The sequence below is a fragment of the Monodelphis domestica genome, chromosome 7 (assembly GCF_027887165.1).
Source record: "Monodelphis domestica isolate mMonDom1 chromosome 7, mMonDom1.pri, whole genome shotgun sequence".
Classification (NCBI taxonomy): domain Eukaryota; kingdom Metazoa; phylum Chordata; class Mammalia; order Didelphimorphia; family Didelphidae; genus Monodelphis; species Monodelphis domestica.
The window spans coordinates 161,749,466-161,768,172 of record NC_077233.1 but is presented as its reverse complement, the minus strand read 5'-3'; the positions used below and the strand labels follow the sequence as shown (position 1 = coordinate 161,768,172).

Below are 18,707 nucleotides of genomic sequence, written 5' to 3'. Positions count from 1 at the left end.
ATGTTTATCACCAAGATATGCTTGGAGATTCCTTGGGTGCCAGATAAAGTTAGCTCAATAGATACCGTCTCCGGGCTTGAAATTCAAATCAAGAATCTCACATTTCTGCAACTTCAACTATTTTTCAAATGAATTCCATCCATGTGTTTACATATACTTAGAGTAATTGGTCAGGGAATCCTAAACTCAGGGTTAAAATTAGATTCAGGAGATCATAAAATTTATAGATTTTAGAGGACAATTAGTGTAGGGATTCTTTACATTTATCAGGTCATCAATTCCATGTTAGGAATCTCCAAATCCAGGGCCACTTCTCTTTTCACTGTTAAGGAACCTGGGGCTAAGAAAGGTAAAACAACTTGTGCAAAACTGAAGATTTATTAAATGGCAAAGTTTGAATTGGAACCCAAGGCTTATACAAAATTTTTCATGTTCAGACCCCAGATTACTTTTGCCCCTAATCCTGGTCAGTCACCTCTCAAGTGTGTAATTTTAATTATAAGGCAGATGAAGCAAGAGGGTATGACTGATTCAGTACTATTCATTACTAGTATTTAAAAAAAAAAAACAGGTCCAAGAGATGCCCATACTACAGGTCAATAATGTCTTCTTTATACATGATGCATAATTAATGCATTCATTTCTTTAATATCCAGTTTGGGGGTAAAATGTTTATTGGGATATGAAAATATAAAACAAGTATTCAATCAAATCCATCATGTTCCACTTTCTCATATAATCGATTCCCTGGAAAAGATTTTAAATTCCATTTATCCATTCACATGCAACATTGCACTCAACAATTGCTGCAAGAAAAGTCTAGCACATTCTGGAAGAATCCTGAGATAAATAATTGCATAACTATTTAATCCTTTTATATTTTGCTCAAATATATTTAAGAGGCTTGAAAAGAGAAAAGACTCCTATTGCAGAGACAAAATTTGAAGAAAAGGAGTCTCTTTTAAGTTACACATTTGAAAATAGGGATAGACTGACTTCAGAACCTTCAATTTCCTTTTAAAGCCCTCTTGATTAGATTGCCCGTTGTCTAGTCTAATAATTTCTTCCCAGTCCTCATACTAGATATTCTATTCTCAGCTAAGAAACCATAATTCTAATATCTTAAACTAGTCTAAAAATTATCTATTTCAAATGGCAAAATCATAGAAACAAAGAAATAAAAAGAACCTCAGAACCATCTGGACCAAATATCTACCCAAAAGAAGAATCCCTTATACAGAATCTTTGCGTTATAGTCATATGGTCATGGCTAACAAACCAAAAGCCAAACAACCTAATCAAGTTGACTTTAATTAATTACTTTAAGTCTTTGAACATATTTAAAGGTTGTTTCTCCTGACTGTTATAAGACAGTAAAGTTATCCTGAATATATATATATTTTTAAATGTGATCCAGTGCTACTATTTTTCTTAAACCCCCAAACTAAATTACATAAAGTATCAAGAGACTATGCATTGTACTGAGCTTAAATCTTCCCTGATAGAATCTTTGACACAGAACGAGACAGAATCAACTCATTAGGCCAGTAGGGTGCCATCTTCTGAAATGAAACAATACCTTGCTAAATGGTATTTTCTTATACTCAATTCAAAAAGATGACTTATTCGATGAGGAAGAACAGAGCACAGTGTTTCTTAAATATTTTAAACCATATTTATTATTGAAATTTTTCTCATTCTAAATTAAAAATAAAATGAAGATTGGGTATATAGTTGATTGCCAAAGAGAAAATAAATTGAGTAAAATACTCTGAAGATATTTTTTTCAAGGAAACATAATGAAATTCTATTTGCTAAAAATGAGTCAGAAAAAAAGAAGTCTACATAAAAATAGATTTCCCGAAAAATATCCCAAATTTGCCCTAACAATTGTATCTTAGGAAGCTCATATTCTATTTAAATAATGAACAAAGGGCAAACATGTCATTCTTCTTCCTTTTCCTCTTTCATAATAAACTTCGATACATAAAATCTCAATTTAAAATTATGTAATAGATTTGGATCATTATTCTTACCAGGCACTTTTAATTTCACAAAGCTAGCATTTGTTTAAAAACTCTTAAAATTATATTTCGCAGTAGCTATCTAATGAGGAAAATTATATTTGAAATTTTAATAAGCAAGGATTGTGCTCCCTACTGGATGTGATGTCATCAATGTAGATATTCCTGCCAATAGTGCAGATCAGAGTTTATTTGTTCCTGTCTATCCTGGGGAACTCTCATACATGTCTTCCATAAATTCACTGCTGAGGGTCTACCCAGCATGCCAGTGAATTTCCTCACATTCTCTTTACATTGGGGAAAATAACGAAGAGAAATTTAGGCCATCCGAACAATGATTTCAAAATAGGAAGGGATCTCAGGGTCCATTTATTCCAAATAATATGTGAAAAAGATGTACAACATAAACAAGTGGTCACTAGACCTTCACTTAAAAATTTCCAGTGAGTATAGGGGACTCCTCTCTTGGGTAGATACTTAGTCTAGATGGTTCTGAGGTCCCTTTTGAATGAATACCAATTTGAAATGGATAATTTTCTAGACTTTAGTTTAAGATACTCAAACAATGGATTCTTATCTGAGAATAGAGTATCTAACATGAAAACTGGGAAGAACTTATTAGACTAGCAAGCAAGTCAAGAGGGCTTTAAGGGAGAAATGGAGGTTCTGAAGTCAGTCAGTCCCTATCTAAGACATTCTGTTCCACTTTGGATAGCTTTAATTGTTATGATTCTTCTTTTCTTTCTACTATTAAATATAAAATTTCTTCTTCGCAATTTCTACCTTCTGCATCTTGCTATCTCCTATGGGATCAAAGAGAACACAAATCTCTATTTTAAGGGATAGCTTTCTTAAATATTTGAAGACATCTACTATGCATCCTATAAATCTTTTCTCCAGGCTAAAAATTCCTGGTTCCTTCAAATGACTCTCATAGAGCATAAACCTGTGAGTTTTTACCACTTTGGGTGTGATCCTCTGGAAGCTACCTAGTTTAGTTAAAACCTGCATCCTGATATAGTCAGTGTTCTCGGGAACTGATGAAGCCCAGATCTTATTGCTCTCCATTTCTTGAAAGGTCTCAAATAGTAAAGGCACAAAGCATCACTCAATCTTCCAGAGTAAATATTCTGATTTCCATGGTGATTCCATTGATAACTCCAAAAATCACAGAGTAGGCACAAATAGAGCCTTTAGTTAATTACTGTCATCTGACACCATAACAAGAAGCAGATGGGAATTGTAAGGGATGAAGGAGGACTAAGATAAAAATATTATTGTAGCCCTTTCTCCCAACAAGAGATTGGTTACAGTTACCTTGATTCTAATATTGAGTTCATATGTAAGTTTTTTAAGTTTAATCTAATTTAATTAATTTTTTATATCATGTTCATCCAGAATATATCTCTTTCTACTCCCCATGCCCACCAGTGAATCATTATGTTTAACCAAAACAAAAATAGTTCATCAAAGTACCAATATATCCACCAGGTCTGAGAGTATATTTAATATTCTTTTTTGTAGTTCTTTACATTTGCAACAAATTAGGGGAAGAGAGATGCATTTTCACAACTCTTCACCAAGGCCAAGATAAATCATTATAATTATACAATATTGAGTTTCTTCTTTTTACTTAATTGCATTCTTGTGGTCCTTTTATATATTGTTTTCCTGGTTCTATATATTTCATTCTATGTCACTTCCTATATATCCTTCAATAACTCTCTAGATTATTCCTTTTTATTGTTTCTTAAAGCACAATAATATTACATCACATTATGTAATATAATTCGTTTTACCATTCTCCAGTTAAGAGCACCTCTTTTGTCTCTAGTCCTTTGCTACCACAAAATGTTACAATTAATATTGTGATAATTATGCTATTTTATATTTTTATTTATATTATATTATAATTATGCTTATTTTATATTTTTTGCTTATTTAGGATATATACCTAGAAATGGGATTTCTAGATCAAAATATATGGACAAAGAAGTATGTTCTTAAAAAAAAGTATTTGCATCATCTTCTCTCTAAAATCCACCAAAACCCGTTACCATGCACACATTGTCCTTAAAAATAAAATTGAATATAACATCATTTTTAAATTAGGAAACTTGAACCTATATTAGTGCCCAGGTCCAAATACAAAGAATCTTATGACAAAGGAATAACAAAGGAGTAGCTAGATGGTTCAGTAGAACAAAAAAGTAGACCTGGAGATGGGAGATCCTGGTTTCAAATTTGGCTTCAAATATTTCTTAGTTATGTGACCCTAGACAAGTCATGTAACCCCAATTGCCTAGCCCTTCTGTCTTGGAACTGATACCTAGTATGGATTCTAAGAAAGTAAAATTTTTTTTAAAAATTGGAGGAGAGAGATGTATTTTCTCAACTCTTCACCATGGCCAAGATTAGCCATTATAACTATGCAATGTTGAGTTTCTCTTTTTGATGTAACAAGAATTACAACATGAAATTTCAAATGCTAATATTTGGTATGTCTTTTGGTATGGTCAAATGTTGCAGGTTAGGTAAATAAAATCTATAATTCTCTAATTCTCATTAAGAGTTATAGTCTCAATTGACCACATCAACAAGCAAACCAACAAAAATCACATGATTATTTCAATAGACGCAGAAAAAGCCTTTGATAAAATACAACACTCATTCCTATTAAAAACACTAGAAAGCATAGGAATAGAAGGGTCGTTCCTAAAAATAATAAACAGTATATATCTAAAACCATCAACTAATATCATCTGCAATGGGGATAAACTAGATGCATTCCCAATAAGATCAGGAGTGAAACAAGGATGCCCATTATCACTTCCTCTATTTAACACTGTACTAGAAACACTAGCAGTAGCAATTAGAGATGAAAAAGAAATTGAAGGCATTAAAATAGGCAAGGAGGAGACCAAATTATCGCTCTTTGCAGATGACATGATGGTCTACTTAAAGAATCCTAGAGATTCAACCAAAAAGCTAGTCGAAATAATCAACAACTTTAGCAAAGTTGCAGGATACAAAATAAACCCACATAAGTCATCAGCATTTCTATATATTTCCAACCCAGTTCAGCAGCAAGAACTAGAAAGAGAAATCCCATTCAAAATCACCTTAGACAAAATTAAATACTTAGGAATCTACCTCCCAAGACAAACACAGGAACTATATGAACACAACTACAAAACACTCTCCATACCACTAAAACTAGACCTGAACAATTGGAAAAACATTAACTGCTCATGGGTAGCATGAGCCAATATAATAAAAATGACCATCCTACCCAAACTTATCTATCTATTTAGTGCCATACCCATGGAACTTCCAAAAATTTTCTTTACTGATTTAGAAAAAACCATAACAAAGTTCATTTGGAAGAACAAAGAATCAAGGATATCCAGAGAAATAATGAAAAAAAATACAAAGGAAGGGGGCCTTGCAGTCCCAGATCTCAGACTATATTATAAAGCAGAGGTCATCAAAACAATTTGGTACTGGCTAAGAGACAGAAAGGAGGATCAATGGAATAGACTCCGGGTAAGTGACCTCAGCAGGACAGTATACGGCAAACCCAGAGAACCCAACTTTTGGGACAAAAATCCACTATTTCATAAAAACTGCTGGGAAAATTGGAGGACAGTGTGGGAAAGATTAGGTTTAGATCAACACCTCACACCCTACACCAAGATAAATTCAAAATGGGTGAATGACTTGAACATAAAGAAGGAAACTATAAGAAAATTAGGCAAACACAGAATAGCATACATGTCAGACCTTTGGGAAGGGAAAGATTTTAAAACCAAGCAAGACTTAGAAAGAGTCAAAAATGCAAAATAAATAATTTGGAATACATCAAATGAAAAAGTTTTTGTACAAACAAAACCAATGTAACTAAAATCAGAAGGAAAACAACAAATTGGGAAGCAATCTTCATAAAAACCTCTGACAAAGGTTTAATTACTCAAATTTACAAAGAGCTAAATCAATTGTACAAAAAATCAAGCCATTCTCCAATTGATAAATGGACAAGGGACATGAACAGGCAGTTCTCAGCCAAAGAAATCAAAACTATTAATAAGCACATGAAAAAGTGTTCTACATCTCTTATAATCAGAGAGATGCAAATCAAAACAACTCTGAGGTATCACCTCACACCTAGCAGATTGGCTAACATGACAGCAGGGGAAAGTAATGAATGCTGGAGGGGATGCAGCAAAGTAGGGACACTAATTCATTGCTGGTGGAGTTGTGAATTGATCCAACCATTCTGGAGGGCAATTTGGAACTATGCCCAAAGGGCGATAAAAGACTGTCTGCCCTTTGATCCAGCCATAGCACTGCTGGTTTGTACCCCAAAGAGATAGTAAGGAAAAAGACTTGTAGAAGAATATTCATAGCTGCACTCTTTGTGATGGCCAAAACTTGGAAAACGAGGGGATGCCCTTCATGGGGAATGGCTGAACAAACTGTGGTATATGTTGGTGATGGAATACTATTGTGCTCAAAGGAATAATAAAGTGGAGGAATTCCATGGAGTCTGGAACAACCTCCAGGAAGTGATGCAGAGCGAGAGGAGCAGAACCAGGAAAACATTGTACACAGAGACTGATACACTGTGGTACAATCAAATGTAATGGACTTCTCCATTAGGGTCAATGCAATGTCCCTGAACAATCTGCAGGGATCTAAAAAACACTATCCACAAGCAGAGGATAAACTGTGGAGGAAAAACACGGAGGAAAAGCAATTGCTTGACTACAGGGGTGGAGGGGATATAACTGAAGAGAGACTCTAAATGAACACTCTAATGCAAATACCAGCAACACGGAAATGGGTTCGAATCAAGAACACGTGTGATACCCGGTGGAATAATGCGTCAGAGGGAAAAGAAAATGATCTTTGTTTCCAATGAATAATGTTTGGAAATGACCAAATAAAATAATGTTTAAAAAAAGAAAGAGTTATAGTCTCTCTGCTAACACTGTGCTGTTGTTGAGTTATTTTTCAGTCATGTTCAACTCTTAGTGACTCAGATGTGATTTTCTTGGAAATTTCCTGGAGTGGTTTACCATTTCACTCTCCAGCTCATTTTATAGATGAGGAACTGAGGCAAAACAGGGTTAAATGGCTTTTCCCAGGATCAGGCAGCTAGTAAGTGTCTGAAGCTGGATTTGAACTCAGGAAGATGAGTTTCCCTAACTCCAGGCCTTGCACTCTATTCATGGTGCCTCCTTGCTGCCTCACTAACACTATGACTAACTTTTAAGAATTCCTTAGTAAAGAATACAAGACCCCAGTGCCAACTAACAAATACTTTGGCAGCTTGATATAAGCATTTGACTGAGAAGCATGCCAGAGCATTTAAAAAACTAGTCTAGTTGAGTAAAAGTTAAAGATCAGAATAGACTTGCTGCTTGGGAAAAATAGGAACTAAGCCACTGGGCATGGAGAAAAAACCCTGTAAGTCAGAGGAATTAGATTCAAATCCCACTTCTTTTCCTTGCAATGAAAGCATGGGACTTAATTGTTTCAGTTCCTAAAATGAAAAGGAGCCTTAGAGGGCATCTATTCTTGGCTAGAATAGGACACAGATTAGGACCCTGAGATTCAGAGGAACTAAGTGACTTTTCCAAGGTTGCACAGATAGTTAAGAGACATATTTGGAATTTGAATCCAGATCCTCTGACTCAAGACTCAACAATTGCTAAGCTGAGAAAAGACTAGGAAAGTTATGAGTAGAAATTGTTTTACTCTTTGAATTTATATCCATCTCTAGCATAGTTCTTAGCACACTGTAGCTTTTCAATAAGTGTATTTCAATTAATGAATTAATTCAATAAATAATCAATAAATGAGACAAAGGAGACATGTTGCTTCTTCAGATCACAACTAAGGATTAACAGGAAAACTCATATTGGGCCTGAGGTAGAAACAGAATTAATTCAGAAAGACTCTTTAGAGTCAAGGCAAGAAGCACCCAAGTTAAGAATATCCTAAATTCATTTGACCTTCCTTGTTCTCTTCCCATGATTTTTAGTTCATATGATTTGGGGATTTGTAGCCTATTGTTCATTGACTTTACAACTTTATCCATGTTCACACCTTTAAAAAAGGAACTTTTTAAAAAATTCTCAAGATAGCTCACCTGAAAGTGGTGGATTAGTATTTTCCTCTTTATTTAGCATCATGATTGATTTTTTAAAAATCCTACCTTCTGTCTTTCAATCCACTACTAAGTTTAGGTTCAAGGCAGAAGAGCAGTAGGGGCTAGGGAGTGAGTCACACAGCTAAGAACTGTCTGAGACCAAATTCGAACTCCTAACTAACTCCAGGCTTGGCTCTCTATCCACTGAACAGCATAGAGCTGCCCCCCCCCCCCCCCCCGCAATGATTTATATTTCAATGCTCTTTGTTAATATCTTTGTTTCTATTATTATCATTTCCAGAAACCACCACCAGCCCATCTAGATTGAACCCTTCCTCCTGACAAAACAAAAAAAATCACGTAACAAAGTGATGATATCTGACAGTACACAACTGTGTCCCAGTTGTCCCCCACCTCTCTGCCATGAGGAGGGAATTGTTTCATTATGTTCTCTGGGACCTTCACTAGTTTTCCAGTTACTCAGAGCTTGGCTTCCTTTTCAATGACATGGTGGTAGTGACCATGTCTATGACTCTGCATCAATTCCATATTTCTTTGTATTCTCTATTTCTTGTTACACATATTATGTTTATATATCATACTTTTTTTCAAGGATGTGTGTGGCTTTCAAGAGTTCAAGGGTAGGGCTACATTCCTCAGGCTAAAGCATCAGAAAGGAACTCCCATTCAATAGCATAGATTTAGAACTAATCTGGAGACCATCTAACTCCAGGTCCCCATCCGCTCATTTTATGACTTTCAGAACTGAGCCCCAGACAAAGTGAAATGATTTCCCCAATGCCATAGAGCAAGGGCAGGATTTGAACTCAGGTCTTCCGACTCCAAATCCAGTACATCTTTTATTGTTTGTTGCTGTCTCTCCAATATATCTACCACCACCCTCTTTGAAGCCAGACTCCCCTCTATGAGGTAAAATACTTCTATGGAAATCTCATATCATGCCTATGATATCTCTAAGTTCTCCAACAAAGTAATTGAGCAGATTTCCCCTCCTTAGCACTTAAAGGAATTGACAGCCTGGAGAGACCGCTTGAAACGGGTTACTCATTTCCTCGGAAATGCTTAATTCTCCTTTAACTCCTTCCAGAAATGATCTTGACTCATCAAGAGTCACGATTCTTCCATCAGTCTCCTCCCTCGCCACACATTGAACCTTGCTGGGAGAGGTTGAGCCCATTTTCTAACACAGTTTGTCACTCTTGTATGCAATATTATGCCAGTAAAAGTCTATTACCAAGATCTTAACTCTGTTAAAGCCTTTCCATAGGAAGCAGCGGCAAGCAATTTAAAAGCTGAGAGCACACAGCCCCAAGACCCTGGAATCCTTGCCAGACTTCAAGTAGTCTCCACCAGTGTTAAATACACTGACAAGCACTTGGCTCCTAAAGCAATTGCCTCGCGGTAACTTCAGTCCCTTCGTTACAGGTGTGTGTTCCCACCACACCGTGCGTGATTGAATCTGAGGAGCCATCCGCACAACCAGCCCTCCATTTTCAGCAGGGCTGCTTCCCTCAGAATAGCTTGCTGTTGACAAACACACTGTCTTCTTTTGCAGCGACTTAGGCTAATGAATCTGCTAAGGGCTGCCCCGTGAGCCTCTCGAGTTCCGTAAATTCTAGATCGTCAGTCAATCCAATTCAGGAAGCATTTATTAAATACGGACTCTGTTCCCATTGGCCGTTTTAGGAACTAGGGACACAAAGACAAAAATAGGGCTGTCCCCGTCCTCAAGGAGCTGATCTTCTTCTGGGAATACACATCACGTAAAGGGACAAATGAATTTTTGAATCTGTAAAAAAGAGAGAGTAGGACTAGACAAAGTCTATGTTCCTCTGAAGTCACTGACTTGGGGCAGCTGGGTGGCTCAGTGGATTGAGAGCCAGGGCGAGAGATGGGAGGTCCTGGGTTCAAATCTGGTTGTAGATATTTCCTAGTTGGGTGACCCTGGGCAAGTCACAACCCCCATTGCTTAGTTCATTAGTGCTCTTCTGTCTTAGAAGATTCTAAGATAGAAGGTAAGAGTTAAAAAAAAAAAAACAGGCACTGACTGCACTTTATTGACCAATTATGCCCCTGCCACCAAATTTAGGAGAGCTTCTCCCTTTCACATTCATCTCCCCAAATTAATAGTGCAAAGAGCACTACTGATAAATCAGAAGATATAGATTGAAGTCCTAGCTCTGACTTGGGACTTATGTGAGCTTAGGTGAGTCATGTGACCTTGCCAAGCTACAGTTCCATTATTGGTAAAATGAAGATGGGAAATGAAGGCATCATGGAGAAGTTACAGGCAAAAAAAGACCCAAGTTAAAGACCCGACTCCTGTTGCTTACTGGATCTATCCCCCTGGGTGCCATATAAGCTTCTGTGTGACTCTGGAAACTCCCTTTGATTTATCTAAGTCCTAAAGCGATTGTTATCAATCTGACCTGGTGGGAGGTGTTCACAAATTGGGTTGTCCTCACACCTTTTTTTCCTGGTCATCAAAATAGCTCAACCTTAAAATTTAGGCTAAATGCTATCATGTGACCAGAAATATACACAAGTCAAGAAAACTGAAACTTTGCCTCAAGGCTCCAAAAGTTAGAGGGCATAAACGCTGGGTTTAACACCTGCTTAGCAACAACAATGAGTTAGAATAGGAATTCTTTAGATGGCACTTGTGGACCTTGGCCAGAACCCAGACAAGCTCCTGAACATCTGGCCTTGCTCTTTTCTCATCTGTTCATGCCTGAGGACCGACTTCTGGCTATTCAGTGTTTCTGTCCTTTGTTCTAAAGGCAATACCTGGTACATAGTAGGGGGTTTAAAAAATGCTGGTTTCTTTCCTTCCTTCTGTCTCTCTAAGATAAGTCAATGTCTTGTCTCTATCCACATTGGAGTATTGTCTTCTTGTCCTGGTTCCTAGATAGAAGGAAGGTAAGGGCTGGGCCATTGCAGTTCAACTTGCCTGGGGTCACACAGCTGGGAAGTGTCTGAGGTCATATTTGAACCTACAACCTCCCATCTCTAGGCCTGACTCTCTATCCATTGAGCTACCTAGTTGTCCCTCAAGGTATTTTCCATATTACTTACCCTGAACATGTTTTTTTTATTTTTAAACTAGTCCCAGATACCAAAGATTCTAGCTATAGATCATGTTATTCATAGATTTTTCTAAGCAATTACTCTGTATATTGATATTTTCAAAATATTTCTAGATAGGAATACTCCACACACTCTGTTTCCAATCCATCCTCCGCTTGGAATCACTGTGATCTTCCTAAAGCCCAGGGTTGGCTGCCATGCCTCATATACCCACATCAGTAAACAGCAGTTCTTTCCTATATCTGGGTCCAAAATTAAAGTCCTCTAGTGTTCAGAAGCCTTCAAATCCTGCCCTCTCAACCTTTCCAAACTTCATACTTCCTCCTTACCATGTCTCTATGACACTAAGTGCCTTGCTCTTTTGTGAGCAAAACACTCAATCTTCCAACTCTGGGTGTTTTCACTCCATGCCCGGAATGTTCTCCCTTCTCATCTCCACTTCCAGGTTTCCTTATTTGCCTTCAAGTCTAAGCTGAAATCTTACCTTCTATAAGAAGCCTTTCCCAATATGTTTTATTGCTATTGTCTCTTCTCTGTTAATTATCTCCAGTTTATTCTGTATATAACTTGTCTGTACATAGTGGTTTGTGTGATGTCTTCCCCATGAGACTATGAGTTCCTTGAGATCAAGAACTGTCTTTTACCTTTTAGTGAACCCTCAATGCTTAGTCCAGTGCCTGGAACAGAATCCTTAGTAAATGCTTATTGGCCATCAGAATGATATATAATTAGAACAGGAGGTGAGAGAGTCCTCTATGCAGAGTTAAGAATTATCTATAGAAAGCCTACATTCTCCACCAGTATCTGTGCAACAACAAGATAACTTAGAGGAGTCCACCCAACACATGCAGAGGATCCCCGGATGGAGGATTTACAGAAGGACATGAACAATAGTCACACAAAAACAGAACCCACAAATGGATTGCAACCTGCACCACTGGAGGGAATAGCCCATTGATGAGAATATAGATTCCTCATATTACCAAAATAAAATGGAAGTGCATACTCTAGGAGTGACACAAAAGATATTATGCAGGAAAAATACGATCAGAAAAGGTAAGAGAAGATCATACAATAAAAGATGGATAAAAGATGGATTCCATGAGTACTGTGCTGATATTCAGGCACATAATATATATATATATATATACATATATATTTAAAATAATAGATAATTCTGGGATTCTCAACGTGGGGGCCACAGACCTCCAAGTGTTTAATTTTATAGGATTCATGAACTTGAATTGAAAAATAATATACATCTTAACATTATTAGTTTTCTTTATGCTTCTCTGTATTTTATTTTATGCAATGGAAAACATGTCTGATAGAATTTGACCAGATTTCTAAAGGGGTCTATAAAACACACACACACACACACACACACACACACACACACACACACACATACACACAAAGATTAAAAATTCATGGCCATGGCCTCTAGTACTGAATTAACCCCCTAAGAACATTTATGGGAGTACATGGACAAAAATTTCTCAAAATGAAAAAACTTGGATGAATTACAGTCTGAACTACTTGAAGTCATACCTTTTTTGATATGTTAACACATCTACAGAAATACTGAAGTATTTTAGAGGGAAATGGCAGAAATGGTGTTTTCTCCAGGTCAATGAGGAATAGAAAATTATTTTTAAAATCCTTCCATGAATATATTTCATCATATACTTCATTTGAGAAATTGAAATCATTTGGGTGAACTTTATTTCTAATCTTGAAATAATAGTTTAATAGATAGTTCCCAATTTGGGTTCTAACTCCAATGACCCCATTCTCCTAATTCCACCAGCTTACTCTCAAAAGCATTTTCAGCAAGAAAGTCGAATTGACAAGAATGTATTTTTTTTATTTAATTGAATTGATTAAGAAAACTTTTTCCATGGTTACATGATTCTTTCCCTACCCTCCTCCAACCCCCTCCCATAGCCAACACACAATTCTACTGGGTTTTACATGTATCGTTGATCAAGACCTATTTCCATATTATTGATATTTGCACTAGGGTGATTGTCTAGAGTCTACATCCCCAATCATATCCCCATTGACCCATGTGATCAAGCATCAACAAGAATTTATTAAGTTCCTACTATTTGTAAAATACTAGTACTATAAAGAAAAGTAAAAATGAGACCTTTCCTCAAGGAACTAATAGTCTAACAGGAGAGAAAATGTGCAAACACCTACATATAGACAAGACACTTACAAGACAGACAATCTCAGAGGGAAGGCACTAAGAATAAGGAGTACTGACTGGTAAAGGCTTCTTCCAGAATGGGATTTTAGCTGACACTTGAAGCAAGCTGGAGAAGTTAGAAAATACAGATGAGGAGGGAGAGCATTCCATGGGAACAGGCATGAGTGACAATTGGGAGACAGAGTTTATCTTGTGTGAAGAATAACAAAGAGAATAGTGTCACTTTACTTTATAGAATAAATAAGTGGAAATAAAGTATTAAAAAAAACTGGAAAAGTAGGAAAGAGCTGGGTTAACATAAGTTTTAAAAGCCAAGTCACAAAGAGTAGCTAGGTGATTCAACAGACAAATAGCCAAGCCTGAAGACAGAAGGTCCTAAATTAAAATCTGGCTGGGTGACCATGGACAAGTCACTTAATCCCAATTGCCTAGCCCTTACCATCCTTCTACCTTGGAATCGATGCTTAGTTTTGATTCCAAGGCAGAAAGTAAGGATTTAAAAAAAATGAAAGGGTTATTCTAGATGGCCTCTTAAAGTTCCTTCCAATTCTAAATCTCAATCTATGAGCTATATCTAGATAACATTTCAAATAGAATCAAATTCAAACTATTTAATGCTGTAGGGATTAATTTGGCATGGAAATCTGTTAGGTATCTGAATCACCACCTGCTCATATCCAAGAATTACAGGCTAAGCCAACAAGTAGCAAAAAAAAAATACAAAACAAAAAGCTGTGGTTATGGCTCCCATTATACAGGAAGTATATCTGTGATGTCATTGTGGAATTCCCATGCCATTTAAGGGGTGCTCTAGACCTCTAGAGAAATCCTATTATTGGCTTCAGGCAGGCTCTCTGGCACATCATGTCACCAAAGACACACTGAACCAGAGAGGAATGCATCCATCTGAATCTAGCACGAAATGTATGCTGTGTAGTTCTTGAGAAAGAAAATGATCTGTCAAAGTGACATGACTGATGGATCACTCATAAGACATGCAATCCCTCCTTTTAACAGTGACCAAAACCAAAGAAAAGTTCATTATACTGGTTACATAACAGGAATGCCTCTCATTAAATAAGAAAATAATAATAGTTAGCATTTAATTATATATATATATGATATACATATATACTTTAACATTTGCTAAGTGTTGTACATATCTCTTCTTGGTTGATCTTCACAAAAACCTAAGAGGGAGGTGCTATTATTACCCCCATTTAACTGATAATTAAAGCAGTCTTAGAGAGGCTATATGACTTGTCCAAGGGGCAAGGCATCTGAGAGAGGATTTGAACCAAGTCTTCAGGACTCCAAGTCCAATATTTCATCTGCTATGCCTACTAGCTTCCCACAATTAAGAGCTATGCTTTACCTGCCCAGGGACAGAAGAAGACCATTGTGCTTCATAATGGTTATCAAAGACAACAAAACAAAAATCTTTTGGGTCTCTGAATTTGAAATATTCAAATTCCACTTAATGAGCAATGAGGAAAGTAGTCACAAAGGCTTAAAAAATTTCTTGTGTTGTGTTGATAGCTCTAAGTACCAGACCTAATTGAATCAGCATGCATTCCATCATTAGTTTGTCATCTCGTCTCCACCAGTGTAGGAAGGAAGAAAACAAAAACATTGCCTCTTACTTCATAACCAGCTAATGTGGCAGATAATTATTTGGTTGGGGTAAGGCTGAACCTGTGCTTACATTTGTATGGGGAGCTTCTCTTCTAGCTCTGAAACTTCTAGCCATCTAAAACATTGGGGGGAAGGGGGGAAGGAATGTGAGGAAGGAGCTTACTGAATGTTTAGGTGACTCATACAAGGTCATGCAGATCACACATAGAGTTCTTCCAGCTCCTTGACTGGTTTCCTAAATATTTTGCTGTGATAGTTCTCATTAAATATAGCTCTGAATAGATATGGATATATAAAAAGGTAGTATATAAAATATAATGCATGTGAAAATAACATAAATCTCTACATTATATTGTCTAAGACATATATGTGTGTGTATATATACACATATCTATTTAAGATGCTGGGGTAATCTGAAAAGGACAACAAAGAATTTATTAAGCACTTACTATATGCCAAGCATCGTACTGGATGCCAGAAGTACAAAAGCATAAAAATAGCTCCTTTTCTCAAACAGCTTATAAGCTGTTTGAGCTAAATGATATACAGAATGATAAGAAAGTCTCAAATATTTACAAAGTAATTGAAAAGTAATTTTGGTTTGGGGAAGCTCATCTCTATTAGGATGGATAATTGAGAATTGAGTATCAAAGTTTATTATGTTTTTCATAATCAGGTCCTAGGTAGATGAGAACTAAGCTTAGAGGAAGGTGCTAACAACTAGAAGGAAAGGACAAGCCTTGTATTGGAGGCAACACTTGTACTGAGCCTAGAAGGAGGCTAGATATTCTCTCAGGACAGAATCTTACCCTCAGAGGGAAGGCTTTTTACTGTCTTAAGAACATCTTAAAATAAAGCTGTAATATTTGTTACAGAAACATGAGGTTTCTCCCCTCTTCTCTCTTAAAGCAGCTTATTTTTTCCCCAGGTGATAGGGTTGACATCTTTTTTTCCCATGGTATTTAGCTGTCCCATGAGATTCTATTGTAGAATCTTGTGTGGAAATTTTCCTGTTTCAATGACACAGAATAAACTTTGAACTAATCAAAGCCTCTTGGGAAAAGGTTGAAGGAGAACAAACAAAAAAAAAGGACTTCTTTCTTCCCTGAAAGTGTCCCTGAGTGACTTTCTACTGCATTTATGGTCCTGAGACTACCCAAGAGGTTACCCAATCCACATATGGAATGATCACCTTCTAATAGATTATTTACTAGATTTATTAAAGATTCAGAGAAAACAGGCATGGTGCTCTATTTATTTGCACCCCAAGTTCTTAGCCCATTTCAGTGGATAGACAAAGTGTTGGACTTGGAGTCAGGAAGACCTGAGTTCAAAATCAGCCTCAGATATCTACTAATTCTCTGACTTTGGGCAAATCAAGTAATCACTCTGACTCAGTTTTCCAAATATGTAAAATGGAGAGAATATTAAGAACCCCTGTTTCATAGGGTTGTCTGAAGATCAAATAAGATGATGTGCAAAATGCTTTTCAGATCTTAATTAAATGCTAGTTATTTGTACATAGTAGACAATTAACCTATGTTTGCTAATTTTTCTTTGGTTAATGAGGTATTTCAAAAGCAATTTTTGTTGGCAATGGTTTTTTAAACTGTTCTGGATGAACTCTGGGAGGAAAATGGTGGACGAATAGGAGCAAAAATGCACCCATAGTGCAACGTAATTATTCCCCATTATTGTCCTAGCATGTAATGGAAAGTAGTGTAGACAGCTGTCTTTCTTAAAAAGGATGTCCCTCACCTTGCCAAATGACACTTAGTATCTGATTTCCTTCAATCTCTGGCTTAGTTAAGGATTTTGTTTGACTAAAACAATATAAGCAGACAACCTGAGACATCAACTCAAGCAGCTTTACAAAAAAAAAAAAAGTACAAAAACACTGGCAGGAAGAAAGACAAGGAATTTTGTTGCAGGGACCCTGTGCTCCACCACACAGAGAAACCAGTAACAAAGGCTCTCTCAGGTTGCTGTCCTCTGACAATTGGCTTGAAGAACCCAGCTCAGTGCAGTGAGTGAGGGGGAAGGAAAAGCTTAAGATCCCCCCATCTCATGAGGTTACCTTTTGTCTGAGGATTTCAGGTCTCTAATCCTTACCTCATACTGAGGAAAAGTAACAAATTCATCATCTTCTTACAGGCAGGATATTTTTATGCCTTCTTTTGTTTTGGTGAAAAAGAGTTCCCTGATGCCACCTTGAAATTCCCTGGGTGCTGCCAGCTCCCTTCTTCTTCTCCCAAAAGGATTAAGGAGAGTAGAATCATGTTCACACTAACAAGGAGAAAACAAAAAAGATTTAAAACAACTTCCTGCTGACCTCTCAAATCATGTCACTATTATCAGAAAACAAAACTGTACTGCAGTGAGAAAAAAGAATTAAAACTGAAGATAATTCTCAAACTTCATTACTGCAACTTGTATAAGTTTTATTATTTTAGGTCCAGGGGGAAAACATACCGCAAAATTCACAATTTTCTGGTTCGGTCCTTTAGCCCTCTAACCTGTTCTATTATAAATTTTTCTCTTGGCTTCTATGTAGTTTTCCTATTACCATTTGGAAGAGGACACAAGCAAGACAGCTTTGTTAAAATTGTGTTAAATTTAATTATCCCTTTAAAATATATATAGCAATTTAGTTTCATATAAAATTCTTTTTATTATTCTTTGTATATCAAAATGATTGTTGATGTACAAAATTATAATTAAAAAAGAAAACATATTAAAAAGAATATTTCTTTGGGTTTTCACTAGTAAAGAGCTTTAGATTGTAAGGATCTCAAAATGTTTTTTACAAATCATTTTAGGAATCTTTAACCACATGAAGTTTAAATCCCCAGCTATTTCCCTGTCTTTTCCATTAAAAAGAGCTGAGAAGAGATCAACCCAGGGAGTTTGAAGAAAAATAGTATCTGATTTTAAGTCAATTCACCAAACACAGTTCTTTTAAACTCTCTTAGACTGATCCCTCCAAAATTCCATTCGATCTAACTAACATACAAAGGGTGTCACAAAAGTCTTAGTGAAGTTTTAAGTTATTAAAGCTTTAAACTGCCCTAAGACTTTATAACACCCTCTTTTAAGCACTTAAGATGTCTTCATCATTATAACAACATCCTGGAGTTATTAGGACCTTTCTTCCAAAGAGGTCAACATGCCTATACAAGTTGCTTAAAATGTGGTCACACTGATCTTCCTAATAATATTATAAGATTATCCTTATCCCCTTTTATGGAAAAAGAATCCAAAAGCATTTCAAGTGATGTTCCCAAGATCCCTTAGTTAGAACAATACACACAGCATTTTTACAGAAAATTAAAATATGTAGGAAATCCAAGGAGCCCAGCCTATATAGTCAGTTATAAAAATTAGGGGATGGAAGGGCTCTCTACTGATTCTACTGAGATTTTTACATCTCTGGAAGGCTCTCCATCTTTCATCCCCCCAGGCTTTTGTCTAAAGAAGCTGTGAACCTTCTGACCTGAGGAATGTCCAGTTGAATGAATTGAATTATGTGATCTAACTAGTTGAAATTAGCACTATTCCCTCATTGCTATCT

General features: G+C 36.5%; 1 long non-coding RNA gene across 1 annotated transcript in view; it reads right to left on the bottom strand.

Moving 5' to 3' along the window:
• The window catches only part of LOC103105911 (uncharacterized), an 83,423-nt gene extending 65,795 nt beyond the window's left edge, over positions 1 to 17,628 (bottom strand). The window contains exon 1 of the long non-coding RNA XR_470230.3: positions 17,249 to 17,628. This is a non-coding gene — a long non-coding RNA (uncharacterized LOC103105911). The remainder of the gene's footprint in view (positions 1 to 17,248) is intronic.
• Between the last annotated feature and the right edge of the window lie 1,079 nt (positions 17,629 to 18,707).